Raw genomic sequence first — 22,962 nt, forward strand, 5'->3', positions numbered from 1 at the left:
GGTGCTCTGAAAGGGCAGCAGGCACTCAACTTGCAAACCGTCTCCCTGACCCCTCCCTTCTTAGTTTTACCTAGTATTTCTCCTTTTTATTGGTTTACCTCATCTTCAACCTCATCCCAGTTTCTGGAGCCGACTGACTAAATCACTTCATGTCACTATTTAGGGCAAGAATTTGAATAAAATTATAATTACTGCAAGGTCTATTTACAAAACTGTAAGTATATGAAAAACTTTGCCTTTCTCTATAGCAGTTGGCATTTGACTTTAAAGCATTGTAATCTGAAAAATGTGATCCACAAATTGTGTAAAGGCGCTCCTCAACTTACAACATGGTGTGTTCTGTTCTGATAATTCTTTATAAACTACATATGCAGTGGATGTACCCATGTTTTTGTTTTCCTGCAAGATTGCTACCTCCCGGCTGACCAAAGAAAGACGGCTCGTTTTGTTTGGTGTGGGGCCTTGAGGTAACAGGGCCCCTCTTTTCGTTTCCTGATGGCAAGAGATTACCTCCTCTGTTTCTCTTGGATTGACAATCCCTAGGCCAATGGTTTCCCTTCCCACAGTGGCTGCTGTACTCTGGAAGTCTTGGCACATCATCACCATCACCACCAGAAGCTCCTATACTCTTCCACGAGTAACATTTACTCCAAAGTGAGCGCACCTGTTATTTTGAGGTCTGGAGCTTTTAACCTTACAGTTTCTTTGTAAATGGCCAAATTTACCACAGTTAAAGCACCAGGTGTTTTGATCACTTGTCCTATGATACTGTTTTGATGCCCCTGAGAGCTAATGTTAACTGTCTCTCTTAACCATTTATCTAATGAGCTCCTCGTGCTATTAATGGTCTACTTGCTCTCTTACATTCAGTGTTTGCATTCTCATACGCCATGATCAGTGTCAATGCCTGTCTGGTCTCAGCGTCTGGCATGGCACTATCTAGAGCTGAACCCAGTCTCTGTAATGATTCTGTGATGGCTTCTCCAGGGCCCTGAAATACCTTAGTAAATAAAGTGGTTGTTTTATGAGGGTCCTCAACCATGTCCAAGCTCTTTTTCTTTTTTCATTTTTTTTAAACAGGGTTTCTCTGTATAGCCCTGGCTGTACTGGAACTCTCTTTGTAGACCAGGTTGGCCTCAAACTCACAGAGATCCCCCTGCCTCTGCCTCCCTAGTACTGGGATTAAAGACGTGCACCACCACTCCCAGTTCACGTCTTAAGGCTGCAACACGACATTGTTCAATTACTACATCTTCAGATCGAGTTTGTTCTCTTAAGTCAGCATAACGTCCTTCACCAAGCAATTGATCTTTATAACAACATTTATCCCTTTTGTTATACTTTGCTGTTCTTATTCCCTTGGCTTCATTTCTCCGCCATGATAACCACTGTAACTGTTGAGCAGCTTTTAACACAGCTGACACCAATCCTTTCTAGTCTTGAGGAAAATATCTATGATTTGTAGCCACGTTACTAAACATTTGTCTAACAAAAGATGAGTGCCTTTCATGCCTTACAAAAGCCTCTTTAAAGTGCCTTAAACCTAGCTTATCTACTGGACCCCATGCCATCTCATGATAAGCCTTACCACCATCATTAGCAGGGATGTGTTGGCCAAAGACTGGGAAAGCTGATGGTGTCTGTGTAGCCCTAGAGAATTCCTCATCGGAGCAGTTGTCTCCAAAGCCCTTTTGTCCTGTCTGCTTTCCCGTTCCTCTACCATCGTTACAGCCTGTTCAGTTTCCCATTTTTTTTCTCTGCCCTCTTCCGCACACTGCTGCTCTGGACACCTGGTACATGGAGCAGGGCAGGGCAGGAATTGTGGGAAACGCTGGCTCTCAGTTACCAGGTGTTTTCCCTTTACTAAGGGCACTTTTTGCTTTCCAAATGCTTCAACCTCTACCCACAAATTCTCTAGTTGTATGGCCAACTCTGTAATCCTTTCCAGAATGATAGAATTTACTGAGCCTTTCAGTTTTCATATCTTATCAGTCTTTCTTCCGGTCTTTAAAAAATGTAATACAGTAAAAAGACAAAGAAAACAACAACAACAAAAAATTTCCTCTGGTATAAGGCAGGAAAGAGCTTTGCCATAGCAGCTATGATTTTGCTGACACCGCGAAACAGCATCTCTGTAAGACCAATATCTTCCACCACAACATTAGAAGTTAAGTTACCCATTATGTCCAAAGCACACTGGGCTCCACCTGTACACTTCGACCTTTTCCAAACTCACTTTATTTGAGGTCCTTTTATGCTTATAGCTCCCTTCCAACCTACCTACCCTAGATGATGGATAAAAGAGGTTAATGGGAACAGGAGAAGTAGACCTTTCCGGACTCAGCTCCTGAGAGTGATTCCCCTGGTGTAGTTGGCAGGATTTCAGCAGGCCAGCAATTCAACCAAAGTTGCTGCTGGAACCTGGAACAGCAGCCAGAACCTGAAGCCCCAAAGTGTTCTCTGGAGTGGTCTCTCTAGAACCATCTTGAAGTAGAGCGATGAACAGCCAAACTATACGAAGACCAAAAAAAAAAAAAACCCCAGCCCCCACATGAGGTGGTTTGTCTTTTAGTGGATAAACATCACCTGTTCTCTTACAAGTCTGTTCCACATCCCACACTTGGGATCAAAACAAAAACATGTGTCCATCCACTACACACATACATTATAAGTCAAAGATATTTTGTATACACCTAAACTATAGATTATCAATAGCCGTAGTTTAGCCTAATCTGTCCTAAACATATTCAGAACATTTAACAGTCACTGGCCATCTACAAACTGCTGACAACATCATTCACTTCCATGATTGCCCTGTCCAATGGGAAATATCATCCCTCTGCCATAGTTTATCATCTCAAGAGACTAAAATATGCTGTGCGCTATTAGGCAGAACACTTTCAAATTTCCAAATTCCAAATATTGTTTATTGAATATACACCATTTTATACCATCATAAAGTCTGAACATCGTAAGTTTTGCTGTCATAATTTAAGGGCTGTCTATGTAATAAGTGTGTTGAGATTCTCTGACTAGACCATCAATAGTCATATGTTTTTATTTAAGTCTATAAACTACAGTAAAATATTATTGATTTCTTAGCAGCTTGAAATTCATAAATAAACCATTTTCTGTTATTCCCTTGTTTCCACACAATGTGTGCCTTGTTTTTATCCTGAATATGCCTTTGTGTGCCTGAAAGTATAGAATTAATAATTCATTTATTAAACAACGTGCATATTAATTATTTAAACATTTGCTATGCAAGATACTCATCTCCTCTAGTGGTTAGGGAGTTCTAGGTGATTCTCTGTAATTTCATCAAGTTTTGTTTGTTATGGTGCAAATTCCTAGTGTTAAGTCTATGAAAACCTACAATTTTATTTTCTTGATGTATTGATTGCTGTTTGCAGAAAAAAAATCCTTTCTGTTTTTGTAATTTTTCACATGAAGTTTTCTTTTTCTTTTAGTAGTACTTTCATATTTTTTTTTAAATGTTAGCACTCCTTGCATGGGGTCTAGAAAGTCCTCTGGCCACAGACATTCTTTCAGAAGTGCTATGAGGACAAGATTATTTTCTTCAGAGTATTAATATGCCTCTTTTCACTCTCAATATTTCATGAGCACCAGTGGAATTTCCCAAAGACTAACTGAAATACAACGTGACAAGGAATTGACAAGAAAACCCAGGACCCTCTGTTAATCACCGCAGTAAAGTTGTGCAAAAATGCAAATCAGACAACTCTTTGTAATAACTTAGACTTTTTGAAAAATTGTTTTTAAATAGGTATTTATAGTGACATAAAATAAATTTATCATTGTTACTTTGAAGGCAATAATAAGAATTCCTTTTAAATTCTCCCACTTTCATTTTAATAAGATTAAGACCAGTGATATAAATCATATGAACTAAGCAAAAAGTCTTTGAGGTTTTCAATAAGTTTTCCAGTCCTGATCAGTGGTTGTATTTTTGTGACTTCACTAAGTTCACACAATGAGGAAATTATCATTCTTATTAGTATTATCTATGTGTGAGTAAAAACAAAACAGAGGTCCCAAAGTACACTGTCACTTAAATTAACTGCACAAATAATGTAAGTCTAGGGCGCCAACTTGGAGTGGTAATCTTAGTTAGGAGCTCATAGCAACTGCAGCATGAATAAAAATATGGAGAGAAATAAAGTCTCATAGGTAACAGGCTGGTGTGTTGTTTATTTCATTTTTTTTATGTTTTAAATAAAATTCACTTTATTATGAATTACTTATAAATAAAAAGCATCACGTAGTCCGATCAGCCACACCCAGAGTCTACACACCTCTACGCTCAGGACGCCCACTCAGAAACAACTATACAAGTCACACAAACTGCCATACTTCTTTGAATGAGAATACTGTTGCTTCCAACATTTCTATATTGAGAGTTTATGTCATTATTAAAATGTACACACTTTTTATGGTTTTTCAAGCAATTGAAACTATATTGTAGGGGATTTAGTATCTTAGGTGCCCTGTGACTGGCGATATATTTTTAAACTTTCCTTCTTAACATGCTGATTTCACATATCCCTCATTTGCATTGTCCAACTACCAATTCCTTTTCCTGGTACTTACATTAAGTGTCCTATATCTTTATTGAAAAAAAAGTTAGTTTTATCATCTCTTCACCGTTTCAGAGGTCAGACAAGGCAGGCACGCCCTCAGAGAAACCCTGGTGTTACTGTCTAAATGTTCTCCTGTACCTTCAGTGGCTTCCGCATCCCTCCCTCCCTCCCTTCTTCCTTCTTTCCTTCCTCCCTTCCTTTTTTCCTTCCTGTCCTTCCTTTTCATTTCTATTCTACTCTATTCTTTTTAAGAACAAACTCAGTTTAACACTTGAAACTGCAATCACTGTTGACACAAAACCTTTCCCAACCTGCTCTCTTACTATAACCCAGCCTAAACCACACACGTCACCTGAGCTGGATCAAGGACTCTTCCTTGAATTCCCTCATTTGTTATCTATGCACCCCTGTCCCTTCAGTGATCTTGAATTCCCTCTTCAGTCTTCAAATTTCTATAATGAATTTGACTCACAGTCTGGTTCGCATGTTCTTCATTCCACACAGACCTCCCAGAAAAGCCCATATGGAAGGAATTCTCATAATTTTTTTAAACATTTTTTTTGTGCTACTCAAAGTTCAGGTATCTACTCTCATGTTATTTTATAGTTAGGTGAAGATTTGATCCTACCTACTCAGTTATACCATGAGTTCCTTAATGACAGACCACTTTTAACATATCCTGGAATGTCCTGCACCATAAAGCATAAGATTATTCAGAAATGCTAGCAAAGCATAATTTCCAGAATGGATCCTCTTTAACTTTAGGCACACTGGCAACAACTCCTGTCACCCAGTGATTGGTAGAAAAGAAATCAGCTAGAGACACTTTCTCACTCATATTTCCAACTTCACCAATGCTCTAGAAATCAAAGGAGAAGTTTTCTTTCGTGCAAACTTGCCTCTTTTTCTAATGCCATCTGTCAAAATCACCTCAGGGCTTACTACAACCAAAGACAGTGAGAATACACAAGCTCCTTCCCTTGCTAGGAGGGCCAGTCTGTGTCAACCTTCTAAAATATTCTCAAACATTTTCAGTAATCAGTGCCTTCTTGTTAATACCTGTAACTTGTGCTTTCAAAGGAAGGAAAGGCCATTTGCCTGAAGAAACACACACTTTGGAAACAGGATTTGCAGGTTTGAGCTAGAAATCACCCAGAAGCCTCCTCTCTGAGAACTAGCTCTTACAGTAGCAATAGATGTCATTCGAACTGCTAAGAGAAAAGACCAGTCAATAGTCTTGACCAGCACGGCAAGATACCCACAGGGTGCAATAGTGAAACACATTTTTAGGGTAACTCAGCTATCTAATTCGACTTAAAGCCCACTCAACTGAGAGGTAGGACCCATGCCTGGGACTGTCAACCTCACCAACTACATATGGCTGGTGAGGTCATAGGCCCAAGACCTATGTTCCTGAACCAGTATAATTTCTAACTGTATTCTAAATGCTTGTTCATATAAATTCTAATTATTTTGTTTTAACTAGAAAACTATTGATCCTATGCAAATATTGAGCGGAGGCCATGGAGTGGCTGCTGGGTCTGTCATTTCATGTATACGTTGATAACTTAAGACTTTATTTGGAATTCAGTAGGAAACCAATATCAGTGTTCCAGAAGGAAAATGGCTTGATGAGAACTGTGATGAGGAACTGTAATTAGGCGTATATTTAAGATAGTTTGGAGGGGAGATAGGCAGGGGGCTGGAACACCAGTGAGGAGAATTCATTCTTGGAACAGCTCAAACTGAAAAACTATAAACATATGCTTTGGAAATGTTTCTACATTTAATAAATTCTATGATAATATACTAGGGAGAGTTCTTTGAAAATCTATAACAGATGCCAGAAAGAGTACTCTCCACTTTATCATCAATTAACATATACTTGGGATCTCCAGGGGGCACTACACTTGTATATAACAACCCAAAACAAATTACAACAGCCTTGCCTTGCCATCAAACTGGAGGATAAATGATCAAGATTTTAAAAAATAATTAATTTCAAGTGGGTTCAATTATGTAGTCAGTCACTACTCAAGTATTTATTAAGTACCCATTGGGTATGAGGCAATTTGTGAGGATCTTGTAAAAATTCATAATGATATTAATGACGAGAGGATTTTTTTTCATGACACAATTATGTGAAATTCACATGGGAGTTTGAATTAAAAGCTATCCCTGTGGTTTATCCATGCTGAGTCTTACCAAAAAAAGTGGGGGCAGGGACAGTCCACTGGTGAACATCATCTAAATAATTATACTCAGGAGCCCATCAAGGAAGAGATCTTTAGCCATCCTATCATTTGAGAGGATATTGAAGTGGACTTATTCCAAAGTATTAGAAAACTCATCTACCCATTCAAGCAAACAGTCCAAAGACATGTTTAGTACAAGTAAATTATCTGGCACTAAGTAAACAGAGAGGTACCAACAATGAGCAAAAATTTCCTCAAATTCTTCTTGTCAGAGTTGAAGTCTGTTAACGGAGGTAAATCAGAAATAAAAAGAGATACAGATATCTGTGTGTAAGATGCAATCCATGGGGAACATTTGGATATACTCTATGGGGAGCAAATCGAAATATCAAAACTTCCAAGGAATTGGGGAGGAAGATATTGCTGAAGAAAAAGTAGGGGGTGCTCATCCTAAGGCAAGCAAGTCTGCAGTTAAGTTAGAAAGAATTCCCAAAAGAAGCAATAGAAATGATGTGGAGGGAAAAAAACAGAATCAGATAATGTAGAGACACTGTGATGTCTTGGCTTTACTTTTGAGTGTGGTAGACACACTGGAGGTTTTTAGAGTACAGATACTGATTTAGACATGATTAGAGAGAGTCATCTGGGCTACTATTGAGAGATTAGAGGATGTATTAACAAGGGCAGACGTGGGTAACATAGGCAGGAGCCTTTCCCATGCCACATGAGACTCAGGAGAGTTGGAAGAAGAACAAAACAGTCAAAAGAGGTCAGAATTAGGGCACATTTTGACACTCATGAGGAAGCCAATAGTGACTTAATCTTCGGTTTGGGCAGCTCAACAAATGGAATTGTAATCTAATGGAACGTGGAAGGCTGTATGTTGAGATAGGCTTTGAGAAGCAGATCCAGTGTGTGTGTGTGTGTGTGTGTGTGTGTGTGTGTGTGTGTGTGTGTGTGTGTGTGTGTATGCATACTAAGTTTGAATTCACTGCTTAGCACTGAGCTGGAGATGTGGAGTAGGCAGCTGCATAGAAGAGGAGTGAAGGCTGAAGACAGAAATTCAAGGTGAATAATATCAAAGGAAGAAAACAAAAGTAGAGGGCCAAGGACTGAGCTCTCAGCCACAACAGTGCTTGAAGGGTGAGGAAAAGATGAGGAACTAGGAAGGGGAAACAACCAAGTAAGTGCAAAAAGTAGAGGAAAGCGATACCCTGCAATGTCTTTAACAAATGAAGATTTTTACCAAATATAGCTGAAAATTTAAGCAAAGTTTGAGTAGACTATTGGTAATAAGGGATCATTGATGATGACTAAACCTCCCCCACAAAAAAATTGGTAGAGAAATAAAAGCATTATTACCATCGTAGTAGATGTAAAAAAGAAGAAAAATTTGGAAGAAACTATGGTTAACACTTTAAAGCAGACTTTAAACAAATGAGAGTCACGTGGCGGAGCACACCTTTAGTCCCAGCACCTGGGAGGCAGAGGCAGGTGAATCGCTGTGAGTTCGAGGCCAGCCTGGTCTAAAACTGACTCCAGAACAGCCAGGGCTGTTACACAGAGAGACGTTGTGTCAAAAAAACCAACAAACGAACAAAGAAACAAAGAAACAAAAAAAAAAAAAAAAACCAAATGAGAGTCTATAAACACGACAGAAGCTTTGAAATATAGATGCTAATTTATGTAAGAGACAGTGGAGAGGAGAGAATCTCCAGAGACAACATTCCGGTGAACAAGTTGTATTTTTCTAGAAGCCATACTGCTCTCATGCTCTGATTGGAAAGCAAGTCTCCGTTTGTTGGGAAGTAAATGTACTTAACTATAGAAGCCTTTTCTCACTTTCTCTAGACTTTAATATGTGGAGAAGGGTGAACCTGTCTGTGTACACTTACTTATAAATTTTGTTTGTTTTCTCTTCAAGAATTGAGAAAAGAAGGCAATTAACATTGGAAAGAATCAGGTTTTTAAAAATCAGGTGAGACAGGATAATAGGAGTTACTAGGTAAGAATTGACTTTATTCATTTGAATTTTAGATATTGAGCAAATAGATTTAATCGTATTCAAATGTGTGCATGGGTTGCCTTCTTAATGTCAAGCTTACCAAAGTAAGATTTGCTCTGGTAGGTCTGGAGTTAAAGACCTAGTTCTTATAGCTGTAGTAGAAAAAAATGTACTGAACAAGGAAAGAGTCAGAAAGAATATAAAAGTTTCAGTTTAAAATATATCATATACTACTCAAGGAAATTCTTAACTTCCTTTTTTAAAAAGGCTATTTCTTTTTATAAACAACATGGAGCCAAATTACAATCTCACTCAAACATGAATAAAGAAGAATGTGATGTCCAAAATAGTAAACCAACAGGAGAGACTTTTTATTGGTGCCTAATACATAATCAAGTGTTTTGAATATATGCAGTATTTTGAACATAAATATTTTTATTTAAGTAGTACATGATGCGTGAGTCCAATATAAAAATTAGAAAATATGGAGGAAGGCTTCTTTACTCCGGCTGCTGCCATCAGCTGATTTAACATGAGCGCATGTGCCTCCAGGAGCTGCGGATGAGGAAGCAATTTGACGTGACACACTTCCTTTTGAAGGTTTGCTGCTGGCAACACTGCCGGGTGCTGCACAAGGATCCCCACCTCATCCGGCCCAATAAAGCACGAAGGTTGGGATACAAGGCCAAGCAAGGTTATGCCATATTCGGGGCTCCTGTCATCCATGGTGGCTGCAAATACCCAGCTCCTAAGGGTTCAACACATGGCAAGCCTGTCCAACGTGAGTTAACTAGCACTAAAGTTCACCGATAGCCTTCAGTCTGTTGCTGAAGAGAGAGCTGGATGCCATTGTGGGTCTTCGGGAGTCTTGGACTCTTACTGGGTTGGTGAACATTCCACATAAAAATTATTTGATGTTATCATCTTTGATCCATTCCATAAAGCTATCAGAAGAAAATGCTAAAACCTAGTAGATTACCAAACCAGTCCGTAAACAGAGAGAAATGCTTGGGCTGCCATCTACTGACCACAAGGGCAGTGGCCTTGGGAAGGGCCCCAAGTTCCACCACACTATGGGTGCCTCCTGCTGTGCAGCTTGGAGAAGTATACTTCTCCATATACCAGAGTCACCATGACTGCTAACACACACAACGTTTGTAAACCTCATACCCAATAAACAATTTAGGACAGTCAAAAAAATTACAAAATATATTATGGAATCCTTAGCATGTGGTTGTTAGGGAATACTGAAGTGTATGCAACTAGGCAGGAAAAAGTTTTATTCTTTGCCACAGAAGGTAAATTTTATATATTTGCTTCCACAGAGTGCCACGAAGGGGGGAAAAAAGTTGAGCAAAGCTAGGCATGGTAGTAGATAGCTTTTACCTAAGCAGTTGGGAAGCTGAAGCAGGGGGTTTGCTGCAAGTTTAGGCCAGGAAGGGGTTCAGGGAGAGTGTTCTAGAAAAAGCTGTTTGGGGCTTTTATTTATTTGAAGGATGCAGAGGAATTTTAATCCAGTGATACACACAGAAGGAGCTAGAAGGCCCCAAGGAAGTGGGATTATGGCACTGGTGACTGCTCAGAGTTAGGAATTGATGTTGACGTAAATGAGAATCTATTTCCTAAACGATGAGAAACATGGTATATCATACAACTACTCAAGAGTAAGATTTACACTGTTCTGTTATCTAAAGCTTTGGAGGAGTCCATCCCATGACACTGGAAAGGAAGGGGAGAGGCCCAGCGACCTGTAACATGCTCCCCTCCTTCGATGGAAGAACAGACATCCATGGTACCCAACTAACTCTCTTTGACTGCTTTTGTAGCTAATTAACAAAGGAATCAGAAAAACAGGGTTAACTCCTGTTGAAGAACCACAGGTCCCTAAGATTATGAATTGGATTGATGAATTTTTCTTTCCTGAAGAACAACATGCAGATTAAAGAGCTTTTAACTGTTCTTGATGCAATCAAAAGGTTATGGTTGTCTGCTAAAAACTCAGCTTCAGCCACAGTTTATGCAAGTTGTTCACATTACTCACTCAGTAATGATGTACTTGGCCCCACTATTTGTGGTCTGGTTCTCATTTGTTTGGCATTGCATTCCAAGACTGCAATGACTCAGAAATGTCCCTTATTTTTTACAGTAAGAACTAGCACGGTTTGCCTGAAACATCTCAACTTGAATCGTTTGTCTGTGGTCTTCCCACAATGGATCTAAGCAGGTGTACATAAGTAAAGAGTTTCACAAGTGGAGTGAGAAGGCTGATGTTTTAACCAGGAAACTTCTGAAGTTATTGTCTTAAATTCCTTCCACTCCCACAGAAACTTTTTATATCTTTTGATACCATACAGTATTTATTATGATCAAAATATCATTGCTAACTCTTATCAAGTAGTTTATTCGGATTCATGAAAACATGTTCCAAGAGTTAAAAGAACCAAATACATTTTAAATAAGTAGAAGTAGCTATCATCAGGGAACATAAATTTTATCTTCAAATCTACTTGAATGAATATTGTATGACAGAGGTATGGGATTTTGTGTTATGCTGATATAGAAGATAAAAGCAGCAATGGGCAAAATATGAGTAGATGTATTTAACATAATATAACTCTACCTATGGGCTAGGATTCACTGCTCCAGAAAGTAGAGTGGTTGTCACTGAACATGCCTAATCAGAAACAGAACTAAATATCATGCAAGAACTTAACCTCAACATGCTTGTTTCCTGGGACACCAGACTGCCCTGCACCCTCAAAATTAGGGTGTTCATTCAGGGAATAACATGCTCTCCTTCCTGGCTTATCTTGCTCCGTGTTTACATCCCACAATCCCTGAGTTTCCTCCATTTCTTCTTTCTCTTGCATTAAATTATGACTTGCTTCATTCTTGATCAGCAAAAAAAAAAAAAAGTAAGTTACTCTGACAGCATCAAGAACAGCATCTTTAAGACATTATCTTCCACAGAAAAATGCTTGAATAGGAAGTCTTCTATAATATAGTAAGTGCAATAAGATAGAACTTGTTTATGAAACTGTGACTTAATATTATACAAAAGAACCAGTGCTCACGATGGTCTCAAATAATAAAAGAGACTAGGAATACTGTTCACTTGTTAACACACGTGCCATGCAAACATGAGGACCTGGGTTCAAATCTTCACCAATCATGTCAACATCTACGCATAGCAGCATTGTCTGTGAGACTAGTGTTGAGGTGGTGGAGACCCCAGGCTTTCTGGAAAGACAGCCTAGCCAGTCCGTGAGCTTTAGATTCAGTAAATGGTCTTGTCTCAAAAGACGAAATTGAGAATGACTGAGGAAGATATCTATCGGACCTCAACCTTGACCCCACCCCACAAGAACTCATGTAGTGCCTATACCTGTGTCACCACCACACTTATACACAAATAAATAAGATACATAACAGTAAGTTTTGACCAGAAAGAGAAATTTAGAGAGGCAAGAAGATGCAGTCCTGCCTATAAAGACAAGCTGTTCCCTTGATGACACTACTGCACATGCTAGGGCAGCAACAGGTACCAGGGATTGTATATGTCCTGTGTGTCCCTAAAGCATGTAACCGCCAACAATTTTCAACAAATACTTGAAAAAAACATAGAATGAAGGCCTGATAGAAACTTAAACCAGCCATCCAGAAGTTAAAAAAACAAATGCAGTCTATGGTCTCCTTGAAATTGTTTTGATTTGACAAAGACACCTCTGAATGCAACAAGGCTTCTTTGCTTGATAAAGAAAGGCTACTGTCTAGGTACTGTCTTATGCCACAAAACATGGGCATTTTATCTACATTTTAAATAACCATTCTCACAATAAGCAGTCTCTTACATTGAATATTCTTCATTGTATATATAGGTTATTGGTTTCTCATGTTCTTTTACCAATTATCTGTGGAAACGTAAGTTTGAAGCAACACCTGATCAGCATCTGTATCTGGGGGCCTCCCCTGAATTGTGACAAGAGGACTCAGAAGACACAGCTACAGCCCTCTCAGCAGGAGGAATAGAGGCACATATCCTGTACATGGATGAAATAAACGTCAAATGGAAAAAAAATGAAAGAAAAAAGAAAACAACCCATCACACTGATCAGCAGTATCCGAAAGCAGCATTTGTACATTGCCCAATGTCAAATCTAGCCACTAGTCTTCTGCTTATGTCTGAATTTCCTGCCAAGTGCAAGTGTTCCTGTTTGGTTTTCGCTCCAGGTTGATTCTGTAGACATCTATGCCTGCCCACTTCATCCCTCCTTTCTTGAGGCTGTGCAGTAGTCTCTAAAGTTCCTGGCATCAACACATTTATTTTCTTTCTGACCATTGATCACAACCTACTGTGTGTTTCTAGTTTGTTAGCAGGTGGCCAAACCTGCCAAAAGAAAAAAAAAAAAGAAAAAAGAAAGAAAGAAAGAAAGAAATGTGTGTTTGAAGTAACCCAGGGAACCCAACAGTTCCCAAATTGGTATCAGCCCTTTTACAAATTGCAGAGCCTCCTGGATGCTCTAATGCCTATTTAACACAGATAGGCTTGGCGGGTACGAAGCTTTAACCAAACAGCTCGTGTGTGATCAAAGGGGGATACATCACAGCAATGGATCTTCTTCTTTAGAGTTACTTTTACAAGCGACTAAGGCAGTAAAAAAGAAGAAACAGGTGAAAAGTTTGGGCCAAGTGAGCTGTGCCAAGTATTTCACAAGTGAGGAGGCAGTGGAGAATTAAGACAACAAAAACGAGTTTGTTTTCTGTGAAGCTTCTTGACTCGGGCTGCTAAACAGAAGGCCAACCTTATTCAGAAAACAATTGTTGGATCCTGATTTGGAACCTGTCCTTACAGGAGAGATGCAAAATGGAGCTGCAGAAAGACCACAAACGCACAGTGCTGCCAGGAGTTGGCGATGCCTCCAGTCATTCACCCACGTGCACACTCTCAGCGACAGGAGTTGTGAATCCTCAAACAACCTTCATCTGGCAGGGTGATATCACCAAGTGGCCTGTTTTGCTGCTAGATGCACTAAAGATTAGATAAGAAAGCAAACAGTCTCTGTGGGATACTCCAAGTCCTCTAACTGCCAAAATAGCTTTCCAGACCAGATCAAAAGCAGGAAGGATTTGGGGCATCTCTACAGCCCTTCACAGAATTGGGGGGCGGGGGTGGAGTCTAGGAACCAAAGCATTGGCATGGAGTTATAAAGTAAGCTTGCATACTGATGGAAGGACTTTTCAACTTATGGCTTATAATCATACATGCCGCCTGGGCTTTTATTCTTTATTTTTCGGGTTTGATAACCCATCTTTTGAGTAAATCAAGGGTGACCTATTACTCTGTGGGTCGCAGAAAGTCAACAGCAGTGGGGATCTGTTCATGATTTTGTCATTAATAAGATGAAGGTCCATCTAAATTTTCTATGTTATGTCCCCTGACTGTAAAAATGAGAGATAGGATTATAGTCTTTTCTGGTTCGTTAAATAAAATACCTCTTGCATTGAGCCTTAGCTGTAGTACTTTAGGTTCAGTGAAGAACTGTATATCCATTATTATTTAGTGATAATCAGTGTGGGTAAGAGGATAACTAGGGGAGATATAGATACAGAAATATTTCATGTTATTCTCTTATACAAAGGTCATAAAATAAATTTTGTTATTTATTAAATATAGTTGCCTTGTCCTGTTAATTGCCAAAACCTAAGAAACACACACACACACACACACACACACACACACACACACACACACTATATAATGTTGTGGAACATTATTGTATGAGCAGGTTATAATGCTTACGAATATTTTGTTATAGCCATAGACACAGAAAACAAAGAACACAATGCTCACCCATATTTTTCAGACGGTTGCTTCCTTTACAGAAAGATGATCTTTATCTCTTCTTTTTAATGCTTGTGTACTTTCATTTATTTAAACCCATCTTAGATACATTTATAAACATACATTTTATTAAGCTACTGTTGTATGTGTTTACGGGCACAGTTGTGAGACCAGTGAATGGTGATGCAAAGTTGAAAAGCCTGGCTTGCTCCTGGCCTTCCTACTAAGTAGCAAACTGACAAATACAATGAGGCAATCCTAGTGTGATAACTATAACAAACATGAACAGACTCTGGAAAACTGGAGAACTCTGCCCATTAACGCTGCCTTTTGGAGGGATGGAGGTGGTCCAAGGAGGTTCACAGAAGGTGACACTTCGGGCGTAGATGACTACAGGTTTGACCTTTTCCAGAGAAAAAGGTTTTAATTAGATCTAGAACACAAAGACTGTGGCCGGAAATGCATCCCAGACAAAAGAAGAGGATTGGCAAAGGCATGGCGAGATGGAAATTTAACAAATAGTTGGTCTTTCCAAGTGAATGAATGTGAGTGCTCAGAAGGGAAAAAACAAGACAAAAAAAAAAAAAAGTAGGAAGACTTTAGTTTGGGCAACACTGAAGGTTCTCGACTGTACCCATCTAGAGCAATGAGTTTTACAAACTTACAGCGTTTGCCCATAATATCATAGATGACAAAAAATAATAATAAATTTAAAAATCTCCAAAAATGGCATGGGGAACCAAGATACACACACTATAGGATTCAAATTCACCTCAACCTTAGCTGCAGTTTGGCGCCACCTGGTGACAATTTCCTTTTTGGGTTTGATTACCTGGGGGAGTGACCCTGGTTCTTGTGCGGGTTGTATCTTTAGAACCGGGTCAGTGGTGAGTGATTTCAATAGGAGAAAGACCCTTTAACTTGATTTGCTGGATGCAGAATATGTTGGGATTGTGGTGCCTGAAATCCCTGCTCTTGACTCATTTTATTCCTGTTTTTATGCCATAAGAATAAGACCAGAAGTCTAGAGTAACCACCCAGTGCTAATACTTCAGCGTTTTGTTTTGTTGTTTTTTTTGTGGGTGAGACTGATGCTGACTTACAGATACCCATGGTGCACTTCTTCAGTGAATGTTACAATAAGTGCGCTGTCTTCCCATTTTCCTGCTCATCCTCATAATGAGTTGGATGTTGATCTTAATAACAAAGATGAAGGGAATATTTCTGAAGCAGGAGAAATGATCATCGCCTATAAGACAACAGACTTCTGGAGACTAAAATGATCTTCTGTATCACCTAGTGCTGAAGTTGTGCATGCACGTGCTTGATAACTGAAGTCACTGGGGCACACAATACTTTCTTCCCCTTCGTCTGCGGACAATTATTCAGACTAGAGTTATAGCCCAACGCTGATTTGGCCGAGTATTATTTGCCTTCAGTAATTATTTTTTGACTCAAGGACCTTTTCCCCTTTAATTAAAACAGTAGAGATCAGGGAACAGGCAACTCTAGCTCAGCTGTTGATATTCCTTTCGCCTCATGCCACATTGTCTCACTCTTACACCTTCTCCCAACACATACACCTTCCAATGTTCAAAAAGTTACAAAGTGCAACATACAAAGACACAGCCTCCTTCCTACAGCAGGGGAAGAAAGCGGTTACCCGCTGGCTGCAGGAAGCAACAGAAAGCACCACCAGGGTCCAGGGCCTTAGCAAGTTGGAACTGGGCCTCTACAGCTGTCAGCAAAGAGGCAGCGTCCCTTCAAAGCGCCACACTCCACAGTTGGAAGCTAAACCAGGAAGCTAAATAGAGGTAAAGGAAGTGTTGTCATCTTTGCTGCTCTCTGCCTGCCTTTTACCCTCTGGGCCAGTTGTAAAACTCAAGTCCTGGATTCTTAAGGTCTCCTCCCTCCTCCTGTGCAAAGGTGCAGGAAGCAGATAGGAAGGAGCCCCGGGAAGGAAAGTTCAAAATCTAATATTCTTGTGTGCACAGTGACTGCTGGAAGGGGGAAACACAGTGAGAAAGGGTTTTCATACATACTCCTCTGAGGGTCCATGGGTGAGGGAGGGAAGAGGAGAGAGAAGGCATGGGATACAAGGCACAAGGGCTCCTAGCCGCTCAGCCACCCTGTCTGTCCTGTGCATTATATACCAAAGATGGGGTTGCCTTAGGAGGGAAAGGCCAGGGCAGGTGACCGCCTTGAATTCTCGTTGAGGTAATAGTCTCCCAATCCTGAGGTAACTTCTAACTGGTGATGGCAGATGGCCCAGAGGCTCTCTGCTTCTCACAGAAGAGTATATCATCAATGAGGAACGTGGCTCCCAGCAGCGCATGCTTTGCTCTCATAACTAGATCTATTGGAACTGTAGGGCCAAAGTCATCTGCATCCCTGAGGGCTTCTCAGAGCATCCCTCCCCGCGGCTCGCTGGTATAGCCCACGCTTAAGAGATTCATCCTTAAGCTTCACTTCAGAGTGAGTGTCTGTACCACAGCCAGGTCCAGCAAGGCTCCATTATTCGAAGAACAGGCTGGCGGCGATCAGCGTCTAGGATGGAGAATTTAGGAAGGGAGGGACGCCAGGTTTGTAGCACATAGCCAGTGATGGTACCAAGCGAAGCCTGTACTTCCGTGTCCCGGAAGTCCACAGGGAACAGCAGCTGCAGTCAGAGTGGGGTGGACAGAGAAGGCAGATAATTCCAGGCCCCCGGGGTCTGCTAGGTGGCCTGTGGGATACCACATCACAGACCCGCTGATGGATTCGACACTTGTTCTCCTCAGCTGCCTGACCCAGGTGCTGCGCAGTCCCGGAGTGCTTCATTCCTGCTGCAAGCCTGCTAGCCTAGGAATGTTTCCACTTGCCCAGCCTTCGGAGGAATCAAGATTTGATCAATCTACTCTAGGAATTTGAGGCAAGGCAACCCTGGCAGCGGCAGGAAGGGAACAGAAGACCCTGGGGGTGTGGGGACCTGGTGAGGGGAAGGGAACAAAGATAGGTTCAGATCCAGGCTCCTAGGCAGGCACTGGCGCTTGTCGAGGCCCAGGATTATGCTCTGGCTATGGGTACCCAGCTGTGACTGTGACTTGTGGAAGTGGGGGCAGAGGGGCTTAGCCTTTGGTGGGCAAGTCGCCTGCCTTAGGAAATGAGTAGGGAGCCATGGGATGCCGGTGTCTAGGAGGCTTTGTTCTAGAGTGGAGAGAAGCTAGCAAACAGACAGACAGACACAGACACAAAGATGGTCAGGAAAGGCAAAGAGGCAGCAGCTTCCAGCGTGGGTCCAGGGTCGCTTCACTTCAGTAATTTTTAAGCATCCAAGAATCAGGTGGGGTTGGAACAGATAGTTATTACCATATGCTTTGTATCTTTAACATATACGAAAAGGAAATTGAGAGATGTGCTCAGAGGCCACAGTGAAAAAAAATAATAAACTCACAGTTCTAAAGATGTTTTAAGGACTAATAGTATTTCTAATGTTCTAATAGTATGCTTGACATTTTACCAAAGAGTAAGAGGAAAAAAAGTGTATATATCTTGTAATCTCATGGAATCTACTCAAACCACAAGTTAAAAATATCAAAATGCAATCTAATAGAAAACAAAACAAGAAAAACAAACATAAACTAAGCAAAGAAGCAAGCAGTTCCCTTAGGACTTTTAACTCAAATCATATCTCCAAATAAAGTAACAGTTCTGAGGTAGTTTCCTTACATTTTCAGATTTTAAAAGAATTATATCCACTTCTAAATGTTTTGACACTTCCTTAAACAGTATGTGGATTCTCACAAGTAAAGAAGCACATCCTTAGTTCTCACAAAGTTACCAGAGAAAAATGAAAATGTCCCCTCTCTTCACTGCAAAAGGATGATTGTCAGTTCAAGTAGTCAAGTAATGCAAGATGTCTGTTTTTTTAGCATAATATTTTAATAGATTATTTGGGAGATTCACATAGTGAACCCCAATTACATGTACTTCCTAGTATTCCCAGATCCATCCCCCCAATTCTTATGATCCCCTAAGAAAGAAGATAAAGAAAAGAAAAGAAAAGAAAAGACTAAATCTAATCTGTGTTGTCCATAAGCCCATAGGAGCATGGTCAAACTCCCAGCAGTCCTCAAAGAAAACTATTTTAAATAAACAATTAAAATCAAGAGTTGGGACTGGGTAAAACACCTGTCACACGAGTGGGTGTGAGGACCAGAAGTTGCATCTTCAGGACCTAGAGAAACGTCAGGTGTGCATGGCAGCCCACCTGTAATACCACTGCCCTAGGGGTGAAGACAGGATTCTGGGAACATGCTGTCTAGCTTGGTTAACTTAATTAGTGAGCTCTGGGCTCAAGGGAGAGGCTCTACTTTAATTATGGAACATAAGGTGGAGAGTGATTGAGACAGCCAACCAACGTCAACTTTATTGATGAATCAAAAGAGGAAACAGCCTTGACAAACAAGAGTGGGTTGGATATTTGCTAGCCATGGAGTTCCCTAAGGAATAGATTATACTTGCTCTTTATCAACAGTGTATTAATTGATGCTTATTACTTAGAAGGCCTGCTAATTAGCCCACTCCATTAGGTTAAGAAAGGATCTCATAATCACTTTCATATTTTTTTGACATTGCCTTGTGTATAACAGATATTTGATAAATCTATAATTAATGAATTGGTAGCTACTATGAAAAGAAAAATAGGACTACTGTCCTGGTTGACAGAAGGAAGACAATGGGAAATGTGAGTCAGTGAGCTGGGGATGCATTATACAGTGCTTTGATGGACACACCTTGGGCTTAAGCCATGGGTCATGTCCATACACAGGATGTTTGTGAGCAAGGATGGCAGAGTTAGAGAAACAAGGATGATATGAATAGGAAAAAAAAGCAGAGAGAACCGAGGGAGACCTATTCAGTTTGCAAATCCAAGATATAGCAAAACCTTTTCAGTTGTTTCCAACAGTTATAATGAGATACAATGCTTGTCTTATATAATTATTAAATGAATAATAAACCAGTAAACCAATAAGCCATATAAATCATGAGCATTTGGTATTTGAAAATAGTTGTGAGCTATGACACAATAATTGGTCCTTTATCCACTGCAGTATTTTGTGTACTTTCAGCGAAAATATTTTATTGTTAGCAAATTGGTTATTATTTTGTTTATTTCACAGTTCTTAGTCACCAAGCTTAGTTCACAAATTCCAATTGTTTTTCAAAAATAAAGTTCATCTTCAAAAAAATGAAAATGTTTCAACATTGAAGAGGTTCAAAACGGTAGAGAAATCAAAACTCATTTGTGTAAATAATTTAGATTCAATTTATGAAAATAAAAGAAATACCATTTTTATAGTCATGACTTTTATTAAAAGAACTAATCATTTCAAGATGACTTAGCTCCAGCTTGCAAGACAGAAGCTTGAGAGGCACTTAAAAACCTCTTTCTGTTTATGCTTCTTGCCCAATCAGATGTTCCTATCATAATCACTTCATAAATGGACTTTCTGAGCTTAGGAAGCTAACTCTCCACCACAGCACTGTCCTTGTTAAGCACAGAGCAACTAAGTAACAAAAGGTGTACAATAGTGTCTATAGAAACTTTCACGTCCAATCCAGAATCCTTCTTCATAGGACTGAAGCAGGATTTGTTTGTTTGTTTGTTTGTTTGCCTCTTTGTTTTTGTTTTAGTTCCTCTTCCCTCTCTTCCTCATCTCCTCTGGTGTGTTTCCTGTATTTATACTGCAGACATAATAATGGGACGAAATAATCTCTCTCTCTCTCTCTCTGTGTGTGTGTGTGTGTGTGTGTGTGTGTGTGTGTGTGTGTATGTGTGAACTAAAAAGAAAAGAAACTGAAAAGCATGTGGACAGACAAATCAAGGATTTCAGGTGGGTAAGTTGTATTTCACATTTCTCCAGGCTACAACACCAGGCTAAGAATAAGAGTAGAAATCAAATGTACTTGCTATTGGCCAGCATATGGCTTTACCATTAAAAGATATAGAACTTGATTCTCATCTTATTGAGGATTAGAAGAGTTGACTCATTGTTTAAACAAAAATCATGAAATCATGCTAGAAACACCAAGAAAAACATCACTGGGAAAGAACAAACTTGAATTCTAAGTAAAACCACCCAAACACTTCCAAACAATGAAGAGTATAGCTTCTTAAATTAGTGACCATTTAGCATCCTTAATGTGATACAACCTAGCATTTTGCCAAGTGATGTTATGCAGTGTGAGATAAGCGTAGTCTATGAAGCATCACTGCTAAAAATACCTAACATTACTCTAAACAAATCCCTCCATTTCCATTACAAGAAATAGAGGAGCCAGCTAAATAATACTGGTTTTAAAAAATCAGACAGGAGTTGAATATTGACTTGTTGAAAGAGACCCTCAACATCACAAGAAAAGAAAATTAAGCCAAAAGACATAACTCCTAAGTACAACATGTGTTTATTAATGGGATCCCTAATAGAAAACAATGGCAAAAAAAATCAGAAAAGAACACCTAGGAACTTTGAAGAAATTTTCATACGGGCAGGATGTTTTGTTTAATTACCATATGAAGAGAGGATGCACACTATACCTTCAGGTGAACCACCAGAACCTCTGCTACTGACATCCAAATGGGGCCACATCAATAGCAAGTATGTGGACCCATGTGCGAGAGACAGGCAGAGAAGATACAAATTTGACAGAACCCTTAAAATGATTGTTTTTCAAATAAGATTTACATGCATGTCTACTGAACCTTATATTTTATTTAAAAAGTTTGAGGGACAGTGTATAAAAACAGATTCAGGTTTTATATACTAGAGTTTCATGCTTTGTACTCTCTTACACCTCATTGGCAATGTGTCCAATATTATTTACTTTTGTCATTAAAAACTTTTGTGAGCATAAAAATGTGAAACTAAAAGAAAATTACATTTATACCTACATAAGTACACAAAATGATAGAGAAACACCAAAAAGTCCTGGTTAGTTTCAGCTCATTAAATAGAAAAGGTGCTGAGAGTAAGCTGTAAATTACGAGTTCTGCCTTGTCTGTTTCCTATATAACTTTGGATTCTCTCCCTTTTTGCCACACGTGTCAAATCATGAATAAAGTTCTAAGCTCCCTTCAGACTAAACATGATACGCTTATATTCCAGAGAGAAAGAAAATGTTGTTTAGATTTTTATTTTTAAAGTTAAGCTCATGTAATTCTCAGACTGTGTCCAGGAAAGTGTTGTGAAAAACTTCACTTTCTCCAGTTTATAAGAAGAATCCAACAGTTTGTCTCTTCTTCAACAGCACCTTTGCAATGCAAAAGTTCTAAAAGAACAGCTTATTGTTAGGAATTCTCCTGTCTTAATTTATCATTACAAGGAGAATGACCTAGAAACGGCCACACTGATGAGAACACAGAACAACCAGAGCACTTTCAAAAATGTTCACATACAAATGTAACGGAGAATATGATGTAAACAGTTCTGCGTTTTTTTGTTTTTGTTTTGCCTAGACGAGAGCAGCTTCAGATATACCAGGGATGGCTTCACATGCTGAGGAGGTGGACCTCAGCAAGGAGCTGCAACACAGTGACCCAGCATCGCATTATGAAGCTTGTTTGGAGCAGAAGGCATCTGCGGAATCTCTGAGCAACAGGCATGCAGAGGATTGACTTTGCCTGGAGAAAGGTGGAGGAATCCTAGTTAAGGGTGTTCTGATTCTCAGCACAGTTCTCTGGGGAGTTTTCTCAAGGTAAGCTTTGGAAGTAAGAAAGGACAAAAGTAAAACTACAAGTTAAGGGAACTTGCTGGGGACCTAATCATCTTCCCTAAAATCTGTGAGTGCTGGGAACTTCAGCCTTCTGAAAGAGCAGCAACAACCTTTTAACTGCTGAGCCATCCCTCAGTGCCCTGCCCCAGGCAACTTTTCAGAGACAAACAAAAGTATGAGAGATCCCTCCTCTCTCTCTCTCTCTCTCTCTCTCTCTCTCTCTCTCTCTCTCTCTCTCTCTCTCTTCTGAGACACGGTTTCTCTGTGTGGCCTTGGCTGTCCTGGTCTAGTTCTGTAGACCAGGCTGGCCTCAAACTCACAGAGATCCTCCTGCCTCTGCCTCCCAAGTGCTGGGATGAAAGGTGTGCACCACCAAGCCAGGCTGAGAGACCCCTTCTATTGTCTAAGCAGGCAAGGCTTTCTGAAGGTTGCAGTGAGAGGAACACCAAGAACATCGTTTTTCAGTCTTTCCAGAAAGGAGCGGCAAAGGACTTCTAGATGTGTATGAAACCTGAGAGAGAAAAGCGCAGCATGGGGAGTACAATTAACAAGTCAAATGATTGT

At 39.9% G+C, this 22,962-nt stretch overlaps 1 long non-coding RNA gene across 14 annotated transcripts in view; it reads right to left on the reverse strand.

Annotated features, from left to right (window-relative positions):
* The window catches only part of LOC311608746, a 136,787-nt gene that overhangs the window by 60,743 nt on the left and 53,082 nt on the right, over positions 1–22,962 (reverse strand). The window contains exon 4 of one of the 14 annotated variants that reach the window (XR_014783135.1): positions 9,201–9,356. The exons of 10 other annotated variants lie outside the window; for them this stretch is intronic. This is a non-coding gene — a long non-coding RNA (uncharacterized lncRNA). Of the gene's footprint in view, positions 1–9,200; positions 9,357–13,533; positions 13,831–16,995; positions 17,612–18,952; positions 22,307–22,962 lie in introns of those variants that run through there. 3 more of the 14 variants (XR_014783136.1, XR_014783137.1, XR_014783138.1) reach the window with 3 other exon arrangements.

This window comes from Acomys minous (assembly GCF_964271855.1).
Source record: "Acomys minous genome assembly, chromosome: 11".
Classification (NCBI taxonomy): domain Eukaryota; kingdom Metazoa; phylum Chordata; class Mammalia; order Rodentia; family Muridae; genus Acomys; species Acomys minous.